General features: G+C 41.0%; 1 pseudogene; it reads right to left on the bottom strand.

The window, feature by feature from the left end:
- Window positions 1-267: 267 nt before the first annotated feature.
- Window positions 268-9,489, bottom strand: LOC111373731 (annotated as a pseudogene).
- Window positions 9,490-9,788: the final 299 nt, after the last annotated feature.

Here is a 9,788-nt window from a genome sequence, read left to right as displayed (position 1 = left end):
AAAGTACTCCATTATGAAACCGCATCAGAATCTATTTACCTAAGCTCCAATGACAGAGAAAATGCAGTAATGCATAACCGGCCACTTGCAAAGTCATTCTCAACACAATTTATCACAAGATGGTGAAATAAAGACTGGTGATTTAATAAAGACACTCCATTGGCTACACTAATCGTCATATGAAATACAAAGCTATAAATCTAAATCTTTGGACATAAAATTTTCTATGTGGGAATTGCTATATCAGAAGCAAAAAATAAATAAAATAAAATATCATATAGAGCATCAGATCAATTAGGGCTGTGTAATTGGAATTTGCTCTGGGGTTACCATATATATTCAGGATATTATACAGTTACAGAAGAAGGTGTAGGAAGGACGCCATTTTCAGCAGGAATCTCAACAAATTCTGAAAGCATTGCTCGAAATTCATCTCCACTCATTGTTTCCTTCTCGAGGAGGACCTCCACTATCTTATCCATTGCTTCACGGTTGTTCTGGAATTGCCTCGAGGCAATTTCATATGCACTACCTGATATCCTCTTAACGGCAGCAACAATATCTTCAGCAAGTTTCTCTGACATTGAATTCCTTGCCATCATTCTCATTATGACATCAGCACTTTGACCCGAGGAGTCCATGAGCGACCATGGCCCTAGTTCGGACATGCCAAAAGTGACAACCATCTACCAAGGAATCATAACGTTTTAATAAAATGACCAAGTTAATAATCCAAAAAGTTAATGATTTAAATGATTTATTCCAGAATCCTAGACCACAAGGAATTGAAAAAGAATGTTTACCTGCCTGGCCAAACCCGTAATCCGTTGTAAATCACCAGCTGCTCCAGTAGTCACCTCAGGCTCACCAAATATGATTTCTTCAGCAGTTCTTCCACCTAGCCCACCAAAAATTCTGGCAAAGAGTTGCTGCTTGGATATCAAGGTAGGGTCATCTGCAGGAACGAGCCAGGTCAAACCACGAGCCAGACCACGTGGTACCAAAGTGACCTTTTGAACAGGGTCATGCCCTGGAGTTAGTGTTCTGCACGACAACACAAGCAAAACTTAGATAATTTTGTACCCTGATTATATTAAAAACAAAGAATAAAGGATGCCGAACTTGCTTTTGGAAAAAAAAAAAAAAAAATCAAGAATCTATATCCTGAAGTATATGAATTGAACTTTCATATTATACGCTGATAAGTTCCAGCCGCATTTTGAAGTTTCTTCCAGCTGAAGAAATTGAAAAATCAACCACATGCATGCAAAGAAGACAAATTCAATTAAAACTCTCCAGCCACCTTACCTCCCACATGCTAGAACCTCCCAACCGCCTCACACAAAGTTGACAGCCACCATTTCTGATTCATGCATTAATCACAGCTGGAAATTTGCATGAAAACAGCCTGGTTTCATGCATTTTCATGGCAGCTCTTTGGCAGAATTTTTAGGCAGTTGGCTGGCAATTTTTGGACCTGAAAATTGAGGCGGTTTGACAAGCAAATTTCGGCCAATATGAGGCGGTTTGGCAGGCAGTTTTTGGGCCATAAAATTATGGCGGTGTGCATCAATTTTTCTCTATAAATAGGGGTGTTTACCAAGAGAATATTAAGCCACAAAAATTGAGAGGAAAGGCCACAATAAAGAGAGATTCCTTCCCATGAGAGGAAGAGAAAAATAGAGGGCAATAGAGAGGAAATAAAAGAGAGGTTAGTGATACTCTTTTGAGAGGTTTTTTTGTTGAGAGTTTGTAAACTCCATTGTAAATTCTATTCAAGTAGAAATAGAATTGTTTTTCCTCTTTTATTTTCTCTTCACGTGATCGGAGAATCACAACAAGTGGTATCAGAGCGAGGTTTATCAATTGACCCTCGTAGTTTTTGATATAGCTTCGATTTAGATCAAGCCTAAGCCATGAAGGAATCTTCATCGGGAGCTATGATTAAGCTTACTGCCACCAATTACACACTGTGGAGGCCTCGGATGGCAGACCTCCTCAGTTGTAAAGATTTGTATGACCCCCTAGAAGCTGAAGGAGTAAACCCGATCCTACTAAGGAGACAGAGTGGAAGAAGCTAATTAGGAAAACTATCGGTCAAATTCGACAATGGATTGACCATAGTGTCTTTCACCATGTGGCACATGAGACAGATGCATATGCCCTCTGGAAGACTGTGGAGGACATGTACCAGGCCAAGACTGCTCGGAACAAAGCCCTGTTGATGAGGCGTTTGGTGAATCTGAAGTTAAAGAGTGGAACTTCAGTTGCTGAGCACACCAGTGAATTCCAGAGCCTGGTAAACCAGTTGTCATCTGTGGAGATGCCGCTCGGGGATGAAATACAAGTCTTATTACTTTTAATTTCTCTTCCTGATAGCTGGGAGACGCTCGTAGTATCTCTCAGCAACTCAGCCCCTGATGGCAAACTTACCATGTCTATGGTCAAGGATGCCCTGTTTAATGAAGAGGCCAGGAGAAAAGACGTCGACGCGGACCAGTCACATGCCCTTGTCACAGAGAACCGGGGTAGACAGCAAGGAGTCGTTCGAGACAGGGGGAGAGGCAGAAGCAAAAGTAGAGGTAGATCCATAGATGGAAGGAAACCTACCTACAAGTGCTACTATTGTGGTGTGATGGGCCACTTGAAGAAGAACTGTCGAAAATTGCTACGAGAGCAAGGTCAGCACAGTTCGCAGCCGAAGAACAAGGAAGGAGAGACACTAGTCACTATTCCTGGAGAGGTGACTATTTGTTCCAATGATGAGGATACATGTCTTCACGTCTCAAACCAAGATGTTAAGTGGGTGATAGATACTGCAGCATCTTACCACGCCACTCCATGCAGAGATTTATTCACAACATACAAAGCATGCGACTTTGGTGCAGTGAAGATGGGAAATACCAGTTCTTCTGAGATCGTAGGAATTGGTGATATTCAGATACAGATGAGCCTCGGGTGTAAAATGACCCTGAAGGATGTTCGACATGTACCAGATCTTCGGCTGAATCTACTTTCGAGAATAGCCCTTGACAAACAGGGCTATGTTAGTCACTTTAGCAATAGCACATGGAAAATGATGAAAGGTTCCATGGTTGTCGCTTGAGGACATATTTGTGGCAGTTTATACAAAACTCATGTGAAAATGTGTGCAGAAAGCTTCAACGTAGTGGAACGTGAAGCTTCTCAGAATTTGTGGCACCAGAGACTCGGTCACATGAGTGAGAAGGGTTTGTCTACTTTGACAAAGAAGGAGCTAATCACTGTTGCAAAAGAAGCTGCTCTAGATCCTTGCAGTCACTGTCTGTTTGGGAAGCAACATAGAGTCTCCTTCAATTTCTCTTCGACGAGAAGATCAGAGTTGCTTAGTCTGGTACACTCTGATGTTTGTGGTCCCTTGGAGGTTGAATCGCTAGGCAGTAACAAATATTTTCTAACGTTCATTGATGATGCTTCTCGAAAGGTGTGGGTATATTTCCTAAAGATGAAGGACCAAGTATTGGATTACTTCGAATTGTTTCATGCCATGATAGAGCGTGAAACAGGAAAGAAGTTGAAGTGTCTCCGTACGGATAATGGAGGCGAGTACACAGGGGCGGATCTAAGGGGGGACTGGGCTGGGTTGTAGCCCAGTCCCCTCTGAAGCCCACTTAATATTTTTAGGGCAAAAAAAAAAATTTTTTTAGTAAAAAAAAATTTTTTTTTATGTGTAAATTTATATTTTTTTTACATGTTAGCCAAACTTGTTAGGTATTAGCCCAACTTGTAGATCGATCCTAGCTCCGCCCCTACGAGTACACTTCTGGAGAGTTCGATGCCTACTGCAGAAGATACGGCATTCGACATGAGAGGACGGTCCCACGCACCCCACAGCATAATGGAGTCGCCGAAAGGATGAATCGGATGATCATGGAAAAGGTTAGAAGCATGATGAGTATGGCTAAGCTGCCAAAGCCATTTTGGGGAGAAGCTGTTTGAGCCGCCTGTTACCTGGTCAACAGATCGCCATCAGTACCATTGAATTTTGAGATTCCGGAGAAAGTATGGTTTGGTAAAAATCCCTCCTACTCTCATTTGAGAGTGTTCGGCTGTTTAGCCTTTGCACATGTATCCAAGGAGCTAAGACAGAAGCTTGATGTAAGGACTACTCCATGCATCTTTATAGGCTATGGAGATGAGGAATTTGGATACAGATTATGGGACCCAAAGGCAAAGAAAGTCATTAGAAGTAGGGACGTGGTGTTCCATGAAAACCAAACATTGAAAGACATTGAAAAACCCACAATGTCTCCAAATTCAAATATTGGTGCCCAGAATATTGCTCCAAATCCAGTGCCAGCACAATTCACCACAGATAATGATGATGTGCACGAAGAAATGCTAGAAGCAGAACAGGAGGAGGAAGAAGAAGAGGATAATGACCAGGGGGAGTCACAATCCTCTCCGCTAGAAGCTGCGAGACCATCACATCGACCAGATGATGGTGTACCTCCTAAAACCAACGATCCACAGACAAGAAGATCTGACCGAGGACGGATTCCATCAACGAGATATCCAGAATCAGAGTATATTCTGCTTACTGACGAAGGAGAGCCGGAGACCTTTCAGGAAGTACAAACTCACGTGGACAAAGTTAAGTGGATCCAAGCAATGCAGGATGAGATGGAGTCATTGCAGAAAAATCAGACGTATGAGCTGGTTGAGCTTCCGAACGAAAAGAAGGCACTGAGGAATAAATGGGTTTTCAAGCTCAAGAAAGATGGCAGCGGAAAGGTGGTGAAACATAAAGCCCGTTTGGTAGTCAAAGGATTTCTTCAGAAGAAAGGAATTGACTTTGATGAGATTTTCTCACCTGTTGTAAAGATGGCCTCGATTCGAGTTATTCTTAGAATAGTAGCCAGTTTGAATTTAGAGCTTGAACAAATGGATGTCAAGACTGCATTTCATCATGGTGATTTATATGAAGAAATTTATATGGAGCAGCCAGAAGGTTTTGAAGTTTCAGGAAAAGAAAACTTCGTTTGCAAGCTAAAGAAGAGCTTGTATGGTCTTAAGCAAGCACCCAGGCAGTGGTACAAAAAGTTTGACTCGTTCATGGTGAGTCATGGTTATAAAAGAACGGTTGCAGATCAGTGTGTTTATATTCAACACTTTTCGGATCTCAATCTCGTTGCTCTTTTATTGTATGTAGACGACATGTTGATCGTCGGACAAGATGCAACAATAATCAGACAGCTGAAGATGGAACTCTCCAAGTCCTTCGACATGAAGGACTTAGGCCCAGCTCAACAGATATTGGGAATGCACATAACTCGAGATAGGAAGAACAAATGGTTGTGGCTATCACAGGAAAAATATATTGAACGAGTGATCAAGAGATTCAACATGCATAATGCCAAACCTGTCAGCATTCCACTGGCCAACCACTTCAAGTTGAGCAAGAATTCGTGTCCCTCATCCAAGAAAGAGATAGAGGAGATGTCATCGGTACCTTATTCTTCAGCAGTTGGAAGCCTGATGTAAGCCATGGTATGTACAAGGCCAGATATTGCCCATGCAGTGGGCATGGTGAGTCGTTTTCTCTCTAACCCTGGAAGGGAGCATTGGGAGGCTGTCAAGTGGATTCTCAGATACCTCAAAGGTACATCAAAGATATGTCTGTGCTATGGGGGAGTTGATCCAATCTTGGAAGGTTATACAGATGCAGATATGGCAGGAGATCTTGACGGTAGAAAATCTACTTCAGGATTTCTTTACACTTTTGCAGGGGGAGCTGTTTCATGGCAGTCAAGACTACAAAAGTGTGTTGCTTTATCCACAACAGAAGCAGAATATATTGCAGCGACCGAAGCTGGTAAAGAAATGTTGTGGTTAAAGCGATTTCTCCAAGAACTAGGGATCAAGCAAAAAGAGTACAAAGTACATTGTGATAATCAGAGTGCTCTTGACTTGAGTAAGAACTCAATGTATCACTCTCGAACAAAACACATCAACATTCGTTATCACTGGATAAGAGAGGTGATGGATCAACAGCTGTTGAGACTTGTGAAGATTCACACCCATGAGAATCCATCAGATATGTTAACAAAGGTGGTTCCGAAGGAGAAGTTAGAGCTATGCAGAGATATAGCCGGGTTGGTTGTCATATAACAATTGGTTTAAATGCGACTGGAGGGGGAGAATTGATAAGTTCTAGCCGCATTCAAGATCCTTCCATGCCAAAATTGTTGAAAATTCAATTGCTTAATAAGCAAGGAAGTTCCACCAACATTCATGCATGGAAGAGAAGAAGACAAATTCAATTAAAACTCTCCAGCCACCTTACCTCCCACATGCTAGAAGCTCCCAACCGCCTCACACGTTGCAGCCACCATTTTCTGATTCATGCATTAAATTACAGCGGGAAATTTGCATGAAAACAGCCTGGTTTCATGCATTTTCATGGCAGCTCTTTAGCAGAATTTTTAGGCAGTTGGCTGGCAATTTTTGGACCAGAAAATTGAGGCGGTTTGACAAGCAAATTTTGGCCAATATGAGGCGGTTTGGCAGGCAGTTTTTGGGCCATAAAATTATGGCGGTGTGCATCAATTTTTCTCTATAAATAGGGGTGTTTACCAAGAGAATATTAAGCCACAAAAATTGAGAGGAAAGGCCACAATAAAGAGAGATTCCTTCCCATGGGAGGAAGAGAAAAATAGAGGGCAATAGAGAGGAAATAAAAGAGAGGTTAGTGATACTCTTTTGAGAGGTTTTTTTGTTAAGAGTTTGTAAACTCCATTGTAAATTCTATTCAAGTAGAAATAGAATTGTTTTTCCTCTTTTATATTCTCTTCACGTGATCGGAGAATCACAACATACGCAACTCAGGGAGACATGATTGGGGGGGACAGCTTTATTCCGGAACACTAACTAGGGTTAAAAGGCATATTATATAGAACACTAATTAGATCAACTATGTTTTACGGCTCTCAGTGTTGAGCTGTTAATGGTAGAGATGTTCATATAATGTATATAGCAGAAATGAGGATGCTAGGATGCCGGGTCATAATAATAAAATGGATAAGATAAGAATTGAGAAATATATAACACCAAGTGGAGGTGATGCCGAGGACAAAGAAGGAAGAATTTGCTTGGGTCGTAATTTGCACCAATTTAAAGAGGCCCTCGTTCATATGAGTGATGAGACTTTGGTCTAGAAAATTAGGAGAGAAAGGTGTAGATTAAAAATTATCTTGGCCTGTAGTGGTTTCTAATAATAGTTACCTTAGATCTCTTGGTAGATGTGGACGAACAAACCAGAATGACCAAGAAGGTTTCCTATAGCTTATCCCAAATTTATTTGATGCCAAATTTGTTGTTGTAGCTGAAGGAAGCATAATGTATAAATGGTTATATTTTAAGTGTGATCACATGCATTCCCAAGTAAAGCATTTTTAACTCCTCGTTTATACTTCTACTAACATAACAGTAGAGTGTTATTTAAATCACATATACTAAGCTGCCACATGCATTAAGCCCAGACATTGTTTACCCAAGACAGGAAATAAATTGTTTTTGAGCTTAGTAAATAATCATAGCAAAATTTTCAAGTACTCAGCCAAACAAATGCTTGTGCCGAAAAGCATGTAGGTTTGGTCCAGTAAGATGTTTGCTAGGTGCGAGAAAGCCATGATTTGCAATAACTGTAACATAAGGAGCCTAGGGTGTGGCTCGGTTTATGATATTAAGATAGCCACAGAATTTAGTTTACAGCTCACAATTCACAAACAACAGGAGACAAAAACCACAGCATAAGATTGATTCAAGATTTAACTATTATATCTAAAAAGCAAGACGATAAAAATGCCAAATTGCTAATGTATGGGGAAAAAAAATTCCATAGATGAACTTCTTTACAGTACTTACCCGCAGATGGCATGGCCTTCTTCATGGTATGCTACAAGACTTTTGCTTTTGCCATCTGTCATAACTGTCCCTTCCATTCCGGCTACTATCCTATCAATTGAATCATCATTTTCTTTAGATGAGATTGCAGATTTTCCATGTCGATCTGCCAGAATAGCAGCCTCATTTAAGAGATTAGCAATATCTGCTCCACTAAAACCAGGTGTCCTCATGGCTATCACTTCAAGAGATACATTAGAATCAAACCTCTTATTTCCAGCATGGACCTTTAAGATATCTGTTCTTCCATGAATATCTGGGACATCAACAATTACCTGTACGAAGTTTAAAAAGTGCATCAATATGAGAACATTGAAATTATAGACAAACATAAAATGTACCTTTACCTGTCTATCAAATCTTCCAGGTCTCAACAATGCACAGTCAAGAATATCTGCACAGTTGGTTGCCGTAATTACAATAATACCAGTGTTCCCTTCAAAACCATCCATTTCCGTCAATAGCTGGTTCAGAGTCTGTTCCCTTTCATCGTTTCCACCACCAATTCCCGTTCCTCTTTGACGCCCAACAGCATCAATTTCATCAACAAATACAATGCAGGGAGCATTCTCCTTGGCCTTCTTGAAAAGATCACGGACTCGTGAGGCACCAGCACCAACAAACATCTCAACAAACTCGGAACCTGAAATTGAGAAAATTGGAACACATGCTTCCCTAGCAATTGCCTTGGCTAGCAACATCTTTCCAGTACCTGGAGGACCAACAAGCAGAACTCCCTTAGGGATTCATGCACCCATAGCAGCAAACCTCTCAGGCTTCTTCAGGAACTCTACAACCTCCATAAAATATTGCTTTACGTCATCTACTCCAGCTACATCATCAAATGTTACACCAGTGTTTGGTTCCATCTGGAACTTAGCCTTTGATTGACCAAAGGCAAGGGGAAAACCTGGCCTACCAGGGCCACGCATTCCTCCAGAGGACCGTCTTGAGAGAAGGAAAAGACCCCCAATCAAGATAAGAGGGAAGGCCAAGTTTCCAATCAAGTTGAATAACAGAGAACTAGAGTCCTCTTCAACATTGTGGGGGGCAAAGTCAATATTCTTCTCTGAACTTCTGAAGGAGCTCCTGGCTGAGTCCTGGGAATTGTACGTGAACTCTCTGCACTTGGTTGCCCAACTCTAGAAAGATAGCCTCAACTATTGCTATGGTTCCATTTTCAAACAAGTCTACTTTTGTCACACGATCCTTATCTAGATACTCCAAAAATCTCGAATAAGACATCCTTGAGTTAGAAACACCTTGCTCATCAGCAAAAGCTTTTCCATTGCCTTGTAATGCAGAAGCGGTAAGTCCAGAATTACTAAGCAACAATTTTAGAAAGGCTCTTCTTCCTTCATTTGGCCTTTGATCCGCTGATGCTCTTCCTGAGACTGTTTTCGATGTCTTACTCAATGATGGAAGGTGAGTCGATTGGAGAAACTGCTTTCCATAAATTTCCTTGCTCAAACTTGTACAAGTACGGTGTGTAGATAAACCACTTCCCACTACACATGCCGATGTTGCAGCCATTTTAAATTCCTCTGCATAATATAAACTTTTAAAATCCATAAAAATACTCAAGGCATACATCACAAGATCATTAATTAAACCTTTCGCAATATTTTGCAGATATATTTGTTATGAGGTCCAATGTCAATGCCAGAATGAAAAGGCACCATGATGCAGCGGAAAGAACAGAAGCAGAATTTGTGTACACGAAAATCCCACACCTCTTTCACAAACCTAGAAATCTGGACTAGGAATTGCTGGAACAAAGAAAAACTCTTGCAGAGAATTCTTAAAGATATTAAAATTCAATATGAAAAAACGTCCCCCTACAA

Source organism: Olea europaea, unplaced genomic scaffold (assembly GCF_002742605.1).
Source record: "Olea europaea var. sylvestris unplaced genomic scaffold, O_europaea_v1 scaffold116, whole genome shotgun sequence".
NCBI lineage: Eukaryota > Viridiplantae > Streptophyta > Magnoliopsida > Lamiales > Oleaceae > Olea > Olea europaea.
Note: the sequence above shows the minus strand (reverse complement) of the source record. Positions and strands in the feature narration are given on the sequence as shown.